The sequence below is a fragment of the Notothenia rossii genome (genome assembly GCF_949606895.1).
Source record: "Notothenia rossii genome assembly, chromosome: 9".
Classification (NCBI taxonomy): Eukaryota; Metazoa; Chordata; class Actinopteri; order Perciformes; family Nototheniidae; genus Notothenia; species Notothenia rossii.
Window position 1 is genome coordinate 27,189,074 of NC_136907.1, and position 21,539 is coordinate 27,210,612.

Genomic DNA, 21,539 nt, shown 5'->3' on the forward strand with positions numbered 1-21,539 from the left:
AAATAATTGCAACTGTTGTGAATTCCCCTGTGCTGCTTCAAACACCGCTCCTGGAGGACTGATAAACATGACCTGCCGGTTGCACAAGGCTCCTGGTTGGACAGTGACAGCAGGTGTGATCAGGTCAGAGGATCAGATAGAGACTGACAGAGCAGACAGACTGACAGCAAAGTGTCTCCAGTCCTGCTCCCCTCATGTGTCTCTGACAATGTGAGTTTCCTTTTGGACTTTATTGTTTAATTTATGTTACAACCTTTCATTTGAATTTATTTCACTTCATCTATGACTTGATTGATTTGCTGTATTATTTGTATTATATATTGACATAGATGTATGCCTTTGTTTCTTTGCCACACTGCAGAACTCTTTTATTTGAGGCTCTTAAAACCAGGACAATATTATTTTAAATCATTTCATTAACACCAATTTCGCATTGCATTATGAACATACTTAGAATGCATTCATATAATATTCTTATTGAACTTTATAATTATAAACCTCATAAGCCCCAAGCCTGTTTTTCAGGTTTCAGGCTAGAAAAGGATATTTCCCAGAACAAATGACCATATCTTTCCTTCTAAAAGGATTAAATTAATAATCTTTTTTCTCAAAGTAATGATAAACCTGTGAGTTGGATGTAGAAAAGTCAGAATCAATATAGATGTTTTTTATTTTAAAGAAAATTGAGATTGAACATGGTAAAAAACTGTAAATTATAGTGTCCGTCCAAAAGATATTTTGTAGTTATAGTGAAAACTGAAAACTGACCTTGGATGATGGGTTAGTGAACTAAAAGCTTTAGGAATCCAAAGTACAACATATAATAAGTACCCTGTATCAAGATTGATGCAAAACAAGTGATATTTGACCTTTTTAGACAGATTTAGCAAAAAAACCCTCTTCTGGGGCCATTTGGGTGGATTTTCCTTATCTCTGGCCCCCCTTCTTCGATGTTGACATGTGACATCTCTTTCTGATCGTTAGAGCCAATAGAATGGAAGGGAAATCATCCCGCACACACTCATGTTAAAAAAAAGATGGCGTCTTCGCGCATTCAAAGAAGCTACAGAGTTTAGGAATGGCCTGCTCTATTTGAAAACAGAATTGCAGTTTTATTGCTTATAGATTATCAGAACATTTCAAAGGGGACACAGCCACATTGGATATTAACCTATGGATTAACTACATCATCGTTGTTATCGTTTTAATGCCATTGAAGACCAGTTTAGACCAGACAAAGACGAAGGTAAGCCATGTTAGCGTTGTGGGCTACCTAGCGCCACTTGTTTTGATGTACGTTTTTGTTGATAACGTCTCGAGTTTGTATCTTTCAGTGTTGAGGTGGGCACCGTTAGATTCTGTGTCTTTACGATCATAAACGATGTGTTGGATGTGCAGCTAGGATAAGTAATAAGGGAGCTAGGAGTAGGCTTGGGCGGTATCATTTTTTTCATACCTTCATACCTTGCTGACATCATACCGTGGTATACGGTATAGGACGGTATGACTTGGGTCGACTTGAGCGAGGTGGCGTTCGGCGGCAAATAGATGTTTCGAACGGTATATTATATGTTCGGTGTAAAATGCAGCCCGAGCCGGTAGACGCTCGCAAAGTGCCGCGACGTGCGCGCAAGTGCAAAACAAGGGCTGCATACATGACACATTGTGCAAATGGCACATTTTGAGATCGGATACAGGACGCGTTTGTAGATGTCCGACGTTGTTTCCATTGTGAGCTAAGTTAACAATATATCATCATACATAAACATTTTCCGGGAGTAAATACTTGACTTATTGAATAAAGTTTGCTATATTCACTAACTAGTTTGGCAATATTATTCCGTGCATGTGTTAAAAACCTTATTTCCATTTGATTAATTGGATTACTCGCGTGAATGTTTAGCACGTAAATGCTTTCGTTTTTAAAACCGTCCGACCTCGACTACAAAACCATCAACCAGTTGCATAGGATTAAAAAATGTCAACACTCACTCACCCCGTCTTAAACATTCCCAAAGAAGTGCCTCTGTCTCTCGTTGTGCTGGATGAAGTCACTGGCGAGGAGTAAACCCAAAATAGTCCCAAACAGGCGCAGAGGCATTTTTCTTTTTTACTAGTTGTCCGAGTTCAGGGCCGGCAAATGCTGCCGCCATCTTGCTCAGCTCAGCTCTGTGCTGAGCTCTGAGAGCGGGAAAGACGGACTGCCCTCCCCTGCCCTCTGCTGGCGCGTGCTGTGCATTACAACCAATGTCGTCCCTGTCAAAACTCCATGTCAGTGTAATACAATGAAACGCATCTGTGATTTGGCGCACAGTCTGTGACGTCACGGTATTGAAAATCATACCGACGGGATTTCGAAATAACCTGGTATACCGTAATACCGTCATACCGCCCAAGCCTAGCTAGGAGTGATTTTCGGTGCAGTAATAGGTTAGTATTTTTCGCTCGGGGCTAATTCAGAGGCTCACTGTTAGCATTGTGTGTTTTTAAAAAAAAAAAAATGAAAAAGATCAGTTAAATGAGTTTTTTCCCGTTATATGGATATAAAATATATAGTTTATTAAATATTAAGGTTCCTTAGACGTTGTTTCCTGCAAATGACGCAATTTCGGCCCCGGAACCGGGTCCGTGGGGCCTAAGAGGTAAGCACTCAAAGATATAATGCTTTATCACTTTGCATTTTATTTATAAAAACTATAGCAATCATATAACTCGAAGGATTATAATGGCCTATAAGTATCATCATAATTGCTGGTGCGTCTTTATTACTTATAATTAGAAAATATGTGACTTTCAGCTATTTTTAAAGTAAATTAAAATATATTTTCACTTTAGTTAAAGAAAACAATGACCACTTAGAGTAAATTATAATCCCACATGAGTGCATTATTACAGTGATAAGGAATTAAAAAATATGTTTTAGTTGATTTATTAATTATTCTTTTAATGCTTCTGAATTTGTAAGCATGCTATGATCATGCAGTGCTCTTCTTAAATGTCTTTTGCTTTTAATCTGTAAAGCACTTTGAATCGCCACGTGCTGAAAAGTGCTATATAAATAAAATTGCCTTGCCTTGCCTTGCCTAGGTATGTTTTAATGTATTTCGTATCCATTTCTTACATGGGGGTCATAGAAAGTGTTACTGAAACAAATATAGTACATTTCCATATAGCATAATAATTAGGCTGACTTTTTAGTATTTACAGTATAAGCTGCACAGCTTTCTCCCAAGACTCCTGCCTCCTAGTGACCTTTAGTGGCTGCAGGTGGAGATGTTCAAAGATGGTGGTCGGGGGGAAGAGGGTCATCAGTCATCGCCATTGATCGAGAGAGCGTGCGTTTAGTCATGGATTAAAGGATGGGGAGTTTTCAGCCTCTGATCTTTGAGGTTATAGTCAATAATTATTTCCATTTCCTTTGCCGTGAGCTTAATTTGTATCCCATACCAGACCGTTATCAATGGTGACAAGATGCCCTGAATAAATGAAACCAGTCACTCTCTGCTTTGTGACTCACATTGTTTAATTTAGCACAGACTCAAGAGTTATATGTGTATTTCCTCTATTCACTCCACGCTTATTTTCAGATATATTTAGTGATCTAATTCAGGAATGTGGCCAATTTAGCCCACAGCTGGGTGCAGGGAACCATAGTCATTTGTTTTAAACTGCTACTTGTTATAGCTTCTTCTTCTTCCTGTCTTCTTCCTGTCTTGCTGTAACTCTACCAGTAAGTGGTGGTACAGCTCCATTCTTTCATGTGATCCTACCATGAGGCCAGTTTCACATTTCAGACTCGGATATTGAACACCTTACACAAATCTATACTAACATATTTTTTTGGAGACATTTTTTTTTAAAGATAAATTCAAATCTACAACTTATAGTAGAGCAACACTACCACAGCAAGGAGATCCTTCTTTTGTACACAATCTCTATTACACAATTCATCTCTTATAGCAACAAAGTCAACTGTTAGTGTTGAGTTAGTGTGCAGAATGATTTATTTACTATGATTTAATATAACATATTGGAGAAATATGAAAGAGGTGAAATATATGTAGAACATTTCTAAACTATCATCTTTTTTTCTTGCTGTGGTTATAGTGTATAATGTCTGAATGATTGGTAACAGTGACACATAGGATAAAGTTAGTTGAGATACTGGAAGACATATTCTAAAATGAAGGTAATTGCTTTGTGTTAGCATGTGGTGTCCAGTGTACAATAAGAAATGATGCAATGCATTTGACTGTTTATCACACACAGTGCTTTTTTTCAATGCCTCATAAGGACTCCAGGTTTTAACACTGGGATACAAGCATTTGGAAAAAGATCACATAACACAGAATTAACTTTGGAATAATTAACAATGGGAATTTGTAATACACTGCTCTGTTTTTTATTTTATTTTTCTACCGTGTTAAATTAATGTACAACCATAACCACAAACATATTAAATACATCTATGGATAATTTGCTATGCTCTTTTTAGTGTTCTCTTCTTGCTCTATTGTCTTCTCTACAGTCTTCTGTTTCCACAATACTTTCCAATAAGCATCACAATGGACAGTCATGTAGTCTACGTAACACGCTACAAAAGACTGAAAGAGCACGCTCCAAAATAGATCCCTATCTTAAAAAACATTGTCTGTTTTTCTGCCTAGGTAAAGTTTGCCACAGTTTTCTGAGATGTCAGAGACAGTTGTTGGGAGTGAATCCTAGAAATGGCCTTGGTAACAGGAGATTTACATGTGTTGAAGTGGCCTTCAGCCCCATGCAAAGTCAACACCCTGAGTGACTGCAGTAAATCCAGGCTGAAGACTTATCTTTTTGTCGCTGCTTTTAATTGAAACTGAGCCGTTGTGTTCATCAGTAAAGTGGAACTTCTGTGTGAACTGTTCATATCTTAAACTGCACTGTAACTTTTTATTCATGTACTTTTTATTCATGTATTTTTTCTTTTAATGTTTCTTTTATTATCTTTTCTTTTTAATTGCTGTTTTTAAATTCCTTTGTCTGAATGTCTTTCATTTTTGTAAAGCACCTTGAATTAAACTTGCCTTGCCTTGCAGGGTAGCCCTGTGCTCCCTGATCATGCTAACAAACACACAAGAGGTTTATTAATAATAAGGCATTGTGTGGCACTTTATGCTTACACTCTCAGTCTCACTAGATCACATCACAATGTGTCTTTCAGAAAGTGTGAAAGGGGTTCCTACCATATCATCAAAGAAATAAAATAATTCAGACTATAGTAGCTCTTCCCTATTATATTTAATGTAAGGGTGTGATCAAAGTCAACTTTATTGTCAATCTTTCAGTTTGTGTGTACAGACAGAGAGATCGAAATACGATACGATACAATATTACTTTATTTGTCAGATCAAGTCTGAAATTTGAGCAGCTTCATGTCCAACATCAACAGACAAGTATCCAGACACAATACATGAAACACAAACAACAAACATTTAACATAACAGCACAATCACTGAGAGAAAACATGCTCAAAGAGCCTTCAGCGTGCATTTGATCTGGGATTTAGCTCTGTATTTACTGTGAGGATTGACTGACGCACAAAGGAGTGCTTCAGTCTGACCTTATTGAATCGTGGGACCCTGTATCTCCGATTAGATGGTAGCAGTTCATATTCACTGTTCAGACTTCAGAACATGGTTTGGGTCAGAGATTATGTTGTTGGACAGCCTCACTAGGTTGTTATGAGTCATAGAGTCTCTGACAGGGTTGACCAACAATCTTTGAGCAGATTTTTAACAGGTGGAGCAGTTTTGATTTTAAAGCTGCTGACAAACATTTGTACCAGGTAGTATTGCAGTACTGCAGAATAGACATGATCGCAGATGTAAAGAACAACAGAAGAATTTCTCTGCTCGCCCCAAAAGACCTAAGACGGCGGAGAAAATAAATTCTTTGTTTGTCCTTTTGCACAGATATTCAATGTGATCCTTCCATGACAGCAAATGGTCAATCATTACACCCAAGTATTTGTATGAAACTCCCTCCTTGATTTCATCTGTATGACAATGGGGACTTTATGGGAGTCAGATGGTGAGCCAAAAATGATTTCCTCAGTTTTCTTGGTGTTAATCTCAAGAGCATTGCTATCAGTCCACTCAACCACCTGATGTACAGCCTGTTGGTGCAGCTCAGGGTCGTCTGTGTTACTGAGCACAGATATTATTGCAGTATCATCAGAGTACTTAATGATGACTTGATTTGGTGTGTTGGTACGACAATCATCAGTGTAGAGAGTAAAGAGCACAGCTGAACTCACGCAGCCCTGGGGGGCACCTACATTGGTTGTGATGGCATACTGTATCCCACAATCCCAGAGGAATACAAAATAAAAATATAAAAATATGTATATACATAATATATATACACAAGCAAAAGATGCATTTATACAACACATTAAAGACACAGCAATCAATAGATACAAAATAACAGTCACTTCAAAATCTGTGAAAGATGTACATTAGTGCAAGACTGTCCATAGCAGCGTAAAAACTGTCTGGTGATATGATACTGCATCCTCTACAAAGAGGATATTGTTTTTTTGGCCAATTGCACTTGATTAGTCTTCTAATTGTATATATATATATATATGCTCTTTATTGTAATGGTACCCACACCTCCACCCCTTTCCTGCTGCTGAGCCTGGCACAAGAGCTGTTGATTCAGTTTTACAGTGAACATTGAATCTTTCCTATTAGTACCAGCCTGCTCACCCTGCAGACGTCCTTCTGGATGGAGGGGTAAAAGAACACTTCTTTGTAAAGCCTTGGGCAGGGGAAAGTCTTTTATTTGCAATCTCAAGTCAAAGTAGGAAGCAACCTTGAAATTCAATAGGTTATTTGATCCAGTGCCCTTTGGAATCTGTTGTATTCCACTTTTGTCTTGTAGTTAAGAAATGAATGCTGTTGTCGGAAATGATAATCATATCTACTCTCCATAGCAAAAGTAATGATAAATGAACTGAGAGGTCTAACACTCTGGCAGATGTTGAACCTATTATCAGGCATTGCAACCTTAAGAAAAAGTGTAAGACAGTCCAGGTGTTTAACCCTCCTGTTGTGTTCGGGTCAAATCTGACCGATTTACTAATTTCATCAATCATAACTTTTTTGTTTTACATTCGATTTCATTAAGGCTTAATGATATCCTTCATAGTAGACATTTGAACATATGAAATGGCTGATCACCATTTTCGTAGAATTTTGGATGATTTAGTCAACTTTGTAACACCCATGGTGTTCCCGGTAAAAAATTGCCGACATGAAGAAAAGGAATTAGTAACCATCTGGATCAGATAACACACACACACACACACACACACACACACACACACACACACACACACACACACACACACACACACACACACACACACACACACACACACACACACACACACACACACACACACACACGCAGACACACACACACACACACACACACACACACACACACACACACACACACACACACACACACACACACACACACACACACACAGAACAATTTGACACATTTCCCACTCTTATGTGCCCATCCCCCCACATGGATCACACCTGGCACACGCAATGTAATAGCAGTTAAAACAGGACCGGTCAAATTTGACCGCGAACACCAAAGTAAGGGGAGGGGGAAACATAGACAAGGAGGGTTAAAAGGGTATTAGAAAATTGTTTGTCATTGTTTAAAACTTAATTTCTTTCTTTCTATGGATTAATCAATATTCAGATTATATATCGCTATGATTCTACACATACCGATACAGTTGGTTATTAACCTTTAGAAGTTAGTTTACAATCCGCCAAAAAAAACAAAATAACATAAAGAGATGCTTCTGACTCCTGTAACTTTAAATAGCCACATTGACATTTGATATGACATTTGTATCATGTTAACTGCTGGCTCAGGAAACTCTGATGTTCTGGTGCTTTAAGACTGGTCTCTTTAACACTGTGGAGTCCTTTTGACTGTTGTTCCCATTATGTACAAATCTGTACAATTTGCCTATAAAAACAAATAGTTCATAATTTATTAAATTATATCAAAACTGGGATGGATTTAATCAATCTTGATTAAAATAAGACTGTGGTTGTAGTTATTGGACCACCTGACATGTTTTTATTGCTGGCATTTATCTTTTCTTAATTATCCTGGCGGGTTTATTGACTGCTCCTTCAAATTGGATATGCATATCAGTTCAGTTTTCAAAATCAGATTTTTTTCCGTTAAGGATTTAGCCAAGTTAAAATTTGTTACAACATATCATTTCATTAAATCATAGTTGTGCTTTGTGAAACATGAAGAGGTTTTATAAATGTAATGGAGCTGAGCTAACCAATAATTAATAAGAGGTACACTTTTTCTTAAAGATAACTAATTGCAGCTGCTCATCTGGTCTTCAACCTTCCTAAATTCTCCCACACCCCGCCGCTCCTCCGCTCCCTTCCAGTGTTGCCAACTTGGCGACTTTGTCGTTAAATTCGGCGGCTTTCCAAACCCTCCGGCTACTTATTTTTGTCAAAAGCGACGAACGACTAATCTAACGACTTGTAATGCTGTTATTAGGGACTTTTCTGGTGTTTGGAGACTCACGTATGGTTCAGCAGTTAACGCAACACACTCTCACTCCATAAACGTCCAGGAGCGACGCTGGGTCCCTACACCATGTGCTCTGTTTGACAAACCCCGTGATTAGTTCTCAAGCTCTGTGATTGGTTGACCTCCAACTGCATTCCATTCATTCCAATGGCTGGCGTCTATGTCACGTGATCTTAAAATGTCTCCCTACAGAACAACAAAAACATGGCCGAACTTCGGTTTATTCTCGGTGGAAAATGCCTATTTTAAAGTTAGTTTGGCCATTAAAATGCATTTTGATGTCATTTGATGAGAGAAATATGAGTTGTTATTTCAGATTATGTGTGCAGTGGATGTACATGATCTTTAGTTTGCTAGTTATTACGAAGATTACTTCAGGAAATTACGTCCATAGAATGTTTTCATTGTTACCAAGGTGGTTGCTAGGGACGCTGCTATCGATATTGGTCCACAGCGCAAACGTATTAGTTTAACAAAATCCGCATCTAAAATTGTGGCATAGATATGTTATTTTCCCCTGTGCAATTCCAGTCTCACATCTCACATCACATCGTCATTAACAAATACCGGAAACAGACCGAAAACGTTTAAAAAAAATAAAAAACTTTCTTTATTCCGAGTGTGCTTGCTTTTCTCTTTGAAAGTCATCACATAACGGCATTGTAATACACGGTTCGGCTGCATTAAATATTACATATCTGCCGTAGTTCTCTATTTATAGAGCCCTGATGAGAAGACTTCTAGACAAACATGAGGAACTGCCGCCAACACTGAAAACGTGACGTGGATCATAAATATATCAGCAATTAAACAACATCTTACATTTCTTTTCACACAATAGCTTGCAGTATCAACACTAATTCGGCTGATTTTTATATTTGATCCAATTGTTTGATAGGCTGTATTTACACCATAACGGTGCACAGCTGATATAAAGGGACACCTAGTGGTTAAAGCATGTTATTGAATTGAATTAAATGTATTATTAGATATTAATAGGATCCCTATAAAGTATATTCATTACTCGTTATTCTCTAGTAATAGTTCATTAAAGACTGTATATAATGACTATTTTGCACATCCCTTTCAAGATTTCAAGATTTTCTAAGGTTTATTGACATATCATATTATACACAACTATGGTGTAGTTATGCATTGAATGAAAAACTTGGGTCGCAGGTTCCTCAACAGTGCATTACAAGACATCTATCAATATGTACAGTACCTCCACCATTAAACTGTCATTCTGCACATTTCTTATACTATCTACATACATCTTATAAGAGTATAATACATATGTATAATATCAGTTTAATAATAAACAAATAAGTGCTTAAACATAGTTAACATTGCAGGAAAGCAATATATTAGACGTTAAGTACTTTGTCAGGCTTAATATTTATCTGTAGATACAAATGTCACTGTGTGTGCTGTGTGCTCTGCATGTGTGACCATTAAAGAGGGTTTCATCCCTCCATATTCTTCTTCTATACCCCCAAAGCTTTTTTCTTATTCAAAAGAAGACCTTAACCTAAAGTACTCTTTAATGTTTAAATTAAGCCTTATTATTTGTCTGTTTTGCACATCCTCCTATTAATATCTAATAATAAAATTATACAATTCAATAAGGTGGTTTAACCACCAGGTGTCCCTTTCTATCAGCTCTGCACAATTATGGTGTAAATACTGCCTATCTACCAATTGGATCAAATATAAAAGTCAGCCGAATTAGTGTTGATACTGCAAGGAGACGTATTGTGTGAAAAGAAATGTAAGATGTTGTTTAATTGCTGATATATTTATGATCCACGTCACGTTTTCAGTTTTGGCGGCAGTTCTTCCTGTTTGTCTAGAAGTCTTCTCAGCAGGGCTCTATAAATAAAGAACTACGGCAGATATGTAATATTTAATGCAGCCGAACCGTGTATTACAATGCCGTTATATGAGGACTTTCAAAGAGAAAAGCAAGCACACTCGGAATAAAGTATTATTTTATTTTTAAAAAAAGTTTTCAGATTTCACATCACATAAACCCCAAATCCCAGCATGCATTGCGGTTAAACTATCCAATCATCGAGCTGAGGATCTTGCCTACGTCAGTTTCCGGTTTCGTTTATCACCGATGTATTTTGTTATACACACATTCCTTCACATTTACATTTTTAATTTGCATTAAAGTATTTTGTGAGGCCTTCTAACATGTTTTTAAATATAACTACGGTTGTAGTTGAAGAGTTTGTAAATGAACATGAACCGAAGCTGTTGCCTGGCAACTCAATCGCACAACCGTGGACCCGTTCAAATCCATTTTTGGACAGTATGCCGTGGTTCCATCCCATTTCAAGTGCTGTTCGACGCTCGGCGTAACCCTCTGTGCACACTCTCCAATCACAGAGCTTGAGGACTGTCACGGGGTTTGCCAAGCGAAGTGGAGAGAATACTTACTTTCGAGTGTAATATTCTCTCAAGCAAATGAGCTGCTCCGACCCTCGGTCCTGACGGACTCCAACTTGTGTTTATTAATCAAGCAAATAAATAAACACAAGGATAATTATGTGTCATTGTTGAGTAAATGGAGAATTGCACAGGGATGCGGATTTTGTTAAACTAATAAGTTTGCACTGTGGACCAACACTATAAATTGACGGGGAAGGGGGTAACAATAAAGATAACACCATTAAACAGTTACACAACATAACAGAAATAATATCGATAGCAGCGTCCCTAGCAACCACCTTGGTAACAATGAAAACGTTGTATGGACACAATTTCCTGAAGTAATCTTCGTAATAACCAGCAAACTAAAGATCATGTACATCCACTGCACACATAATCTGAAATAACAACTCATTTTTCTCGCATCAAATGACATCAAAACACATTTTAATGGCCAAACTAACTTTAAAGGCATTTTCCACCGAGAATAAAACGAAGTTCGGCCATGTTTTTTTTTTCTGTAGGGAGAAATTTGAAGATCACGTGACATAGACGCCAGCCATTGGAATGAATGGTGAAAAAAAACGTAGGGATCTTACAATTTCAGAGGCGTTTTTGTAGAAATACTACGTCCCAAGCAGTCTATGGTCCAAAGTTGTGGACCAACGTAGTTATTACATGTTTTTTTATGAGACTGGGTTGGTATATTAGGTATATATCCCGACCAATTTGTACCAAGCCGTAAAGCAGTGCCCTTGATTAATATTTGCCTACTTCAGGCAAGGAGAGTAATTGCACTGAGGTGGAAAAATACAGATGGTCCTACACCTGCATTGTGGCTGCGGGAAATGGCGTCCTGTCTCGCTTTGGAAAAATAAACCTATGTGATCAAAAAGAAAGTAAATAAGTTTAAGGAAATATGGGACACATTCATGCACTTCCTTGAAAGTGATCAAATGGAAATTGATGAGTGAAATTGATGGATATTGCTATCAAACACTGATAAATAATAAGGAATAACAACAATGCTGCTTATAATAATAACGATAATAATGATCTCTAAATATAGAAACAAATTATTCTTTCATGTACATTTTTTGTATTATTGTTTCACATCCTTTACTTATATCTGATTGTATTTACTCCTGTTTCATTTCAATCTGTGAGGTTTCCCTGAATGTCCGATGTTGAGGGTGGGGGGAGGGAAGGGTTATTTTCCCATGTGTCAATGTATGTATGTATGACTGTATGTTCTTTCTATGTTGAAAAACCCAATAAATATAATGAAAAAAATATATATTTTAATCGACTGACAGCCCTAGTAAATATACATATACACTGTATGTAGCCTATATCATCCATTCCTCCCCTTACAGGCGTTTTCGGCATCTTGCCTATCGCATCTTTGTAAGCTGCTGCCGTATGGAAGCAAACAAGAGACAGAAGTATTTGAATTTTATTAGACACCGAATTTATAGCATTGAAAATAATTACTTTGAAAATCATGTATCTGAATTGTTTTGCTCCGAATTTTAATAAAAATGTAAAAATTCAAGTTAAAAAAATTAGAATGTTCAAATTCAGATCCCAAAAATTCAAGTGAAAAACATTTCGAATGCACAATTTTGGTGTATAAAATTAGACGTAAAAAATGTTGGTGTATAAAATTCGATGTCCAAAATTGCGATGCAGCATCATCCGGGCTACTCAGACAGGATAAGCAATTGAGCCCGAATGCAATCAAACCGACTTCTGGCCTATCAGAGCACGGCTTTGTCAGTCATGTGATCACAACAACCCGGGTGAAAAATGACGGAGAACAGTGGGGCTCGGGTAAATAGTCAGTTTGTGCTCTTTATTTTACAAGCAGTGAGGGCTCGACAGCATTTGTATCTTACATTAGCTAGCTAAATGAGTGAAGTAGCCTTGTGCCTTGCTGTTAGCAAGCTCCGTAGTTATCATTGAATGAAGTGAATCCCAACGTTACCGTGTCCTTTTGTGTGTGTATGTGGTGGTTACGATCACTTCGGTTAGATAAGTCAAGTAGACCATGCTACACTATACAAATACTCTCTTACAAAAGCCCTGCATTTAAACATGTTAATGTTACTTTACTAAAAGTATGCTAGCGTAATTAGGAAAGTGTTGTTAAAGTATTTAAAGTGCAAGAGTTGACTTAACTGTTGTAGTTGGAGCTCATTTTGAACAATGAGCTAACTAACGATTACTTTCATAATGGTTTAATGTGCTGACTATTTTCTACATTAATAGATGAAGGTCTGGTTTGTTCAAACTCTCAAAATAGTAGGACATGCTGTCATAATTACCCAGAGTCCGAAGTGACACCTTTACAATGTTAAAGCTGTTAGATAAATGTAGTGATGTAAAAACTAAAATATTCAAGGTATTGTAGTGGAAAATAGATAAAATAATATCTCTTGTTTTGGACTGACAGTAATGATTCAGGAAATAGCAGATCAATAAATACACACACATCAATCTGTGTGCATTTGTTGTGGATGGAACACAACAAATGGTGCTCTGACCTGTGATGCCTCCTCCAAACATTATTAACCAGACTGTATCATTCAAACTATAAGTAACAGCTCTAGCTACTTGACTTTAGACAAACAATTCAAAAGACAAAATCAACACAATTTATTGAAAGACCAATCTTTATTTTACGGTGCCTCTCCTTTTGTTTGTATTATTAAACCCTGTCAATCTAAAAAACTGAGCAACTCAACAGTTAACTTTATATTTGTTATTGTCCAAAGCATCTATTATATCTCATTCACACCAACGGTGTTTTAGGGCTTGTTCGGAGCTGGAGCTTGAAAAGCACCAGGTTTTCCTGTTCACACCGCAGTGGAGCAGACTCTTACCTCCGGAATCTGGTTCGTTTCAAGCACCAAAACATTGTCCGTCTAGAGCAAAAGCACCGCATACGTCACGCTTACGTCGAGGCGGGGGCAGGGGCGTTTTATCCAGTTTTTATCCAGTTTGTACTCAACGATGGAGAAACTTAACAAGCAGCAGTGGTCCACTGAAGAGACCAGCTACCTACTGGGAATCTGGTCTTCCGAAGAGGTACAGAGGAAGCTGGAGCACAATCGGCCATTGTTGTTGTTGTCGGTGTGAGCTGTGAGGGGTTTCCGTGCGGTTTGGCTTTATGAAGCAGGCACGCAAACGGTTACGTCATGACGCAAACGATGACACAATGACGCAGCACCAGTCGGACTCTGGGTGGTGTGAAAAGAGCCGAAGCTAAACCGAAGAGCCGGTTCTGAACCTGAAAAGCTCTAGCACGGAGCTTGAACCGGAGTTGCGTTGGTGTGAATGAGGTATATTACACTATTTTTTCCCCTCTCATATTCACAGGATGGATGATTAGAGACTTTGGGGAAACCTCAGCTTTATGAACGTCCTGTCTGTTGGTTTGGCCAGAGAGGGCTGAGGGTCTTTCCCTGCAAGGAGGACCAGGCCTGAGGGAGGAGGACCAGGCCTGATGGAGGAGGACCTACACCAGCTGCACCTACAGAACTTAGCCCATGCTGGGCATAGCTGTTACCACCTGCACAGGCCAAGCCTTTCAATTAACAGATTAACATTTAGTGTAACTTATGTATATTATTTCGTTTTTATTTAACAAAATTCTGATGGTTCATCCTTGATAACTTTTAGTTCACATTTCAAAAAATTGTATTTGCACTCCTTTTGTCCGTTATTCTTACTGAAAATGTTAGATTACACATTCACATCTTACTGATTGGCACCATTTATTTGTGACATTGCAAACTCTGCGGTACAAGGCCCAAGTATTGTGAAGCTCATAAAGTGAGGCAAATGCATTTGATCAGCTGACTTTTTTTTTACAGTCAATATGCAGAGACAAAGGGTCGTCGTTCTCACTATGTTCAATGATATTTGCCTTAAATACATTGAAATGTGAAAGTTGAACAAAAAAGTGATGTTGCTTGCTTGGTAAATGTAAATGTAACCTTTTGCTAAGAAAGTACACTCAACATCACTGATGTGTAGGTGATCTAGTATTTATTAATGTTTAATGGCATGTATATCAGTGTATTAGAGTAATTACTTTATGCATTCTTTGTAAAGTATGAAAAAGGTGTACCTTGGAATCCGTGCTGAAGTTCTCTGCTGTTAGGAGTCCAGATCTTTCTCTCCTCCTCTGGTCCAGCCTGTCTGGATAACCTTAAGGAGACTTTGATCAGATGTAAAGTTACATGCGTGGGTTACAAACTTCTTTACATGCAAACAACTTTTTATCTTCTTTTAAAAACAGGTCATAATCTTATTGTTAAACTTAAGAAATTGCTGGATATCACAGTCCTTATACTGTATCAGTTTGATGAGTATTGTTGCGTTGGTCCTTTTTATTTTACTGTTACTTTGGATGAGTTTTTCATGAGTCACTCAAATTAATTTGTTTTCATATGCCATATTCATATGTATCACACACGTAAGACACAAACCTATTTAACAAATGCAATGCAATGGATAAGCTTAATGTTCACTGAAGTCACAGATAACGTCATATCTAATATTTTAAAAAATAATTTCCTTGTCACTAAAGCACTGACTACGCTATTCATCGTCCTTAAATGCAGGCATTAAATACATGTTCCGTTTTACAGCCACGATAAGGCTGTTTCTCAAGTGTGATGATAATACAATTAAAAGAGGCATTGGTAATAATATTAAAAACAACAATATTTGGGTCGTTCGTCGGATAGGCGGTTAGCTGCAATAAATAACTCCAGTTCAACAAACCATATTACAATATCTAAGGGAGCGTTATTTCTGAACCATCTTGAAATGTGACGTTCATATTTTAAAAATACACATTTTATTGTGAGGTTGATTTAATATACACTAAGCCTCTCTTCAACAATACGTTGACGTTAGCTAGTCTATTTTATGCTATAGTAGAGCATAGCGAATTGAAATGAACCTTAACAATGCATACAGTAACCTAACTAGCAAACTAACTATCTAACGTACAAGGATGACCTTATTTTACCAACCAGAGAGCATCCGCATTTGTGTGGCGCACCCCAGCCCGGTGCTCCACCCTGAAGTCGAAAGCTTGGAACTCTTCTATCCACCTGGCGACCTGCCCTTCGGGCTCTTTGAACGTCATGAGCCACTGTAATGCAGAGTGATCCGTCCTCACCGTGAACGCCTGACCACACAGGTAGTATTTAAAGTGCCTGATGGACAGCACCACTGCCAAAAGTTCCCTGCGAGTGACACAGTATCGGCGCTCTGCTTTGTTGAACGCCCGGCTGAAGTATGCCACCACCCGCTCCCCTTCTGATGTAGTCTGGGAGAGCACTCCACCTACACCCACTCCACTAGCGTCTGTGTCCAGGGTGAACGGCAGGCTGGGGATGGCTGGGGCGAGAACCGGGGACTCACTCAAGGCACGCCGAAGGCTGTCAAACGCTGCTTGACATTGCTCCGACCACAGGAAATCCCTGTCCTTCTGCAGCAGCTGGAATAGGGGTGCAGCCGTGCAAGCAAAACCCCGTACAAACTTCCTGTAGTACGAAGCCAGGACCAGGAAGCTCTAAAGCTGTTTCTGGTTGCGAGGATTTGGCCAACCCGCTACCGCCTGCACTTTCTCTTGCAAGGTGCCGATGCCCTCACCCCCCACTTTGTGGCCCAGGAAAGTGACCTCTCTCTGCATGAAATGACACTTATCTGGATGTAGCTTCAAACCAGCGGCTCTGATCCTTTCCAGCACCACCCGTAGCGATCCTAGGGCCGCCTCGAACGAGCTGCCATGCACCAGGATGTCGTCCAGGTAAACCAAGCACTGCTGGCGGGGAATCTCCAACAGCACCCTGTCCATCAACCGCTCAAAAGTGGCCGGGGCATTACAAAGCCCAAAACTGAGGACCTTGAACTGCCATACTCCCCGGCCGGTACAGAAAGCTGTTTTTGGTCTAGCCTCTGGGGCCAGAGGAACTTGGTAATACCCACTGCGGAGATCCAAGGAAGAGAACCATGACGACCCTGCGACCAGGTCCAGGGACTCATCGATGCGGGGAAGGGGGTATGAATCCTTCTTAGTGACCCCGTTCACCGGTCTGTAGTCTGGGCACAGCAGTCTTCTTCGGGACCATGACTACCGGAACGGCCCACGGGCTGTCGGAGGGCTCTATGATGTCTGCCTGCAGCATGCTTTGCACTGCCTCGTCACAAACCTGCTGACGAGCTAGGGGAAGACGGCGCGGGCGACACTTGATGGGACGCACGTCCCCCGTATCAATCTCGTGTTCTACCAGATGCGTTCGGCCCACCTCCTCCTCCTTCATGGCAAAACTGCCCTGGAACTCTAGCAGCAGCTGCCACAATTGCTCCTGCTGCTCGGGATTTAGGCCGGCACAGTTCTTCCTCCACACCTCCAATACTGCAGACGGAACCTCTTCCACCCCAGCCTGGGGTAACTGAGGGGAGGCTGCGATCAGGTGGCACCGTCCGGGGGTGACCTGTGCGGAACTGTCCTGAGTGGGCGTCACCGTGGATACGGGAAAGGAGGTAGGATTTTCCTCCGTTCCTAGAGTACTCACAGTGTGTGCAGGGGGTCTCCCCGCAGGTTCAGCAGGGACGTGGATACGGGTCATAGTGATCACCGGCCCCCCATGGAAACCCACTGTGCCTGCTAGAAAATCCAGATGGCAGCCAGCCGCCCTCAAAAAGTCCAGACCCAGAATACACGGGTCCTGTACCTCCGCTATCCACACGGGGTGCTGCACTTCAACCCCCCCCACCGACACAGTCAGCATGCCTCTTCCTTTCATAGGCGCCAGCTCTCCTGTGACTGTGCGGAGACGTACTGCTGTCGGCTCCAACATAGTCCCACTGGGCAACACCTCTGGTCTCACTAGGGTTACTGTAGAGCCTGTGTCCACCAGTGCAGTCCACCCCTTCCACAGCGACAGGGACATAACAGGAATCCCCACCACCAGCACGGCCCACCGCGACGACAGGCTCCAAGCCTGTGCCGTCATCTTCATCAGGAAGGCGTAGCGTCTGACTCCCCCTGCTGTGCTGCCGGGCTCCTTCCTCTGATGTCTGTGTTGATGACAATAAAATGGTGGTTTGTTTGAGGAGTTTTCGGGCTTGGCTCCGCATCTTCCCCTTTATGCGGACCCCCCGTCGTTTCCCTGGGTCCGGCGTGCCTTGGGGCAGTCTCTGGCCAAATGTCCCGGCTGACCACACCCCCAGCAGACCCTGGTACTTGTTCCGCGTGTTGGCTGCTAAGAAACAGCCCTTATCATTTCCGTCATCTCGGTAACCCATGCAGGCTTCTCCTCCCTGCAGCTCTTCACAGCCGGTGGTACCGGCCCTCCGTTGCTCCTCGCAGCTACACTCCACACATCCTCCCTCTCCACAGCCATCTCCAAGGCCGCCTGCAAGGACTGCGGATGCTGCAGCTGTACTTCTAGCCTCAAGTCCACCGGGAGGAGAGTCCTGATGAACTGATCACGGGCCAGCTCACTCTGCATCCCCGGGCGGCATGTGCGCGTACGCCCGCCGCGTCAGGCTCTCAACATCATTAGCCAGCGCACGCAGCGTCTCCCCAGACTTCCTACAGCTGTTACTCAATTTGTTCCGGAGCAGCTCTGGCGGGAAATACCGTCCAAACCGCCTCTTCAGAGCCCCCGCTAACGCTTCATAGTTGTGCCGGTCCTCAGGGCTAAGCAGCAGCAGACATGACAGAGCCTCATCCGTGAGGCACAAAGCTAGCTGTAGTGCTTTAGTCTCTACTGACCACCCCCCTGCATGTGCAAGCAGTTGAAATTGGGCATGGAAAGCCTCCCAGTCAGCCTTACCCGAGTGTAGTGGCTATTTGTCAACAACAATAAAACTTCAAAAGGCCACTGAGGCTCCAGGTACGGCGGATCTTACGCAGATCATGAGTGAGTAAATGAGTCCATTGTGCAGTCAAGGCATCAACGTTTTGTGGTGTTTATTGTCTTCACCTCGGCAAGAACAATACAGCAAAAGGTGTTAAATAGATGGTTAGAAGACACGATAGGAAGAGAAAATAGATAGAATTGTCCATGATCTTATTCTTTGGCTTCCATCAGCAGCCAGATCTTCGTCACGGGTCTCTCCAAGACGCTGGTTTTGGTTTGGATGCTCACAGAGCGGACCAATCCTTTGGAGTCAGACTTGGTACTCCAACACGTCCTTCGGCTGCTCCTCGCTGCCCATCATCAGACGCCCGAAGCGGTCGTAGATGGCCAGAGTCTGTTTGCTGTGCATGCGGACGGTCACCTGGCCGTACAGGTTGCCCTTGGAGATCATGTCGGGACAGCGAGTGTGGACCACCTTGGGCGGCTCCAGAGACTCCAGAAACCTCCAGCTGATCGTCTTGTAACGGTTCCCCCTCGTCATCTCAGGATAACACCTTTCTGTCAACAAGGAGTGAAGCTTCTCCTTGTTGAACTGTGTCAGGGCGGTGTGGGCCTCAATGAAGATTTCCTGAGCCTGCTCTGAAAAAGTCTTTGTTGAGAACTGAGGGTCGTGCTCTTTGATTTTACGAATCGCTAGCTGAGAGCCGGCGCTCTGTTTAATCTGTTCAGTTCGTTGCTTCAGGCCTTCTTTGGAGAGAGAGGAGAGTCGAGCGTCGCCCTCCGGAGGGATGTAGGGGTCGAAGTGGAGGCGATGTTGATGGGCCTCTCAAAGTACTGCTGCCTGGGGGCAACGCCGGCTTTTCAGGCCCTGTCCTCGATGTTAACATCTTTCATCCCTTTCATCCCCACCGCCGGAGGGATGAAGTACCGCTTCTTAGTCCGGACCGGCAGGTACAGAGGGAGCGGGTGCCGAAGGTCCAGAGACGCCTCGGCATTCATTAAACTGCTACATGTTGCCCTGTGAAGAGCAACCAGCGTCCTCCTCATGGGCGTCGCCATCTTGACACCGTTCTTCAGTTCTGTAGTACTTCCCATTATATTCATGAATTGAATGTCCTCTCTTGACATTTCCAATTGCCCCTCTGATGTTTTTTCATTAAAATCATGGTTGTATTGCTTAATGAGCATGTCTTCCAGATGTTCCACAGATATGCGGTTTGTTGTGACAACAGAGCAGCCAGTCTTAACTCTGCCGTTACTTCCACTCCTAAGTGGTCCATTAATGACCCAGCCGACTCTTGTTCTGACTGCGTACGGGCCTTCATCTTGGCTGTTGATGAGCTCCCATCACTTTTGCTGCATCAGTTCCGATGAGCAAATCCACATCTGCATTCAAGTCGTGCAGCTTTATGTTACTCAAGTAAGGCCATTTTTCCACATCATCCTGTCGTGGAATGTTCACACGTGACACTGGCATAACTCTTTGGGTTAAGACATTGGGCAATTCAATAAAATCATCCGTATCCATGCCAGACACTTCCAAGTGAGACAATACATTGGTACTCAAAATGTTCTTTTGCCCCATTGTTTGTAATAGAATACTGGCTGGCTTGCCACTTAGCCCCAATCTCTTTGCAAGGCTATAAGTGCAAAAGGTACCGGAACTCCCCAAAAATGCATAGGTCTGTTCAACTCTGTCACTCATTTGGCTTTTCACTTGAACTGCAACAATCGAAAACACAGCATTGTACTCATCTCCAGCCCCTATATGGCCACATGTTTGAGACTGACCAGTTGTTACACTCAGAGGGCTCACAGGTTCTTGTGCTTCATTAAAAGGTGTACTTATACCCTTCTGCTCAATGTGAAGGACTGAAGGATGCTTTTGCTGACACACACTGCAATCCAATCGACTCCTGCAGTCTTTGCTTATGTGTCCATGTTTCAAGCAACCAAAACAAATTCCATGCTCCTTTATGAAATGTATCTTGTCCTTTTGTGTCTTTAACTTAAACTGTGAGCATTTTTCAAGTGAGTGGCTGGTTTGTTGGCAGAATAAACAGCATTTGTTGTGACTTTGGGCAGAAAAGGACTTGATCTTATTATCCATGTAGCCTTTGTTTCTTTCTTCCATTGCAGTGACACCGGTGGCAAAGGTGCCCTGTTTCCTATGCCTTGGTTCACTGACAGTGGGGGGTTTGTTGCAGCTGGTACATTTTGAGTCCTGAATATTTCCAAACAGTGGGTTAGAGGCAATTCTAACTTGTTTTTCAACAAAGTTCACAAGGTCATTGAATAGTGCTCTGCAACCACGTTTCTCCTGCAAATCACATGCATGGCTCCTCCACTTCTCCCTCACCTTATAAGGAAGCTTCATCATGATGTCTCTGAGTTTTGATGGCATGTCCAACTCATTCATGTGCATGATTTGCTGTGTTAAATTTGAGCATTCCCGTAAGAACAGAGAAAAGGATTTCAGTGATTTGAAATCTTCTGCTTTAACCAGAGGCCAGCTATCAATTTTGTCCATATAAGCAGAAGCAATTTTGTATTCATTTCCAAAGTGTTCAGCAAGCA

The 21,539-nt window shown here is 41.4% G+C and overlaps 1 pseudogene across 1 annotated transcript; it reads right to left on the reverse strand.

The window, feature by feature from the left end:
* Positions 1–19,272: 19,272 nt before the first annotated feature.
* LOC307019843 (large ribosomal subunit protein mL45-like) lies at positions 19,273–20,021 on the reverse strand (annotated as a pseudogene). Its single transcript has one exon. The product of its transcript is annotated as a large ribosomal subunit protein mL45-like (transcript).
* Positions 20,022–21,539: the final 1,518 nt, after the last annotated feature.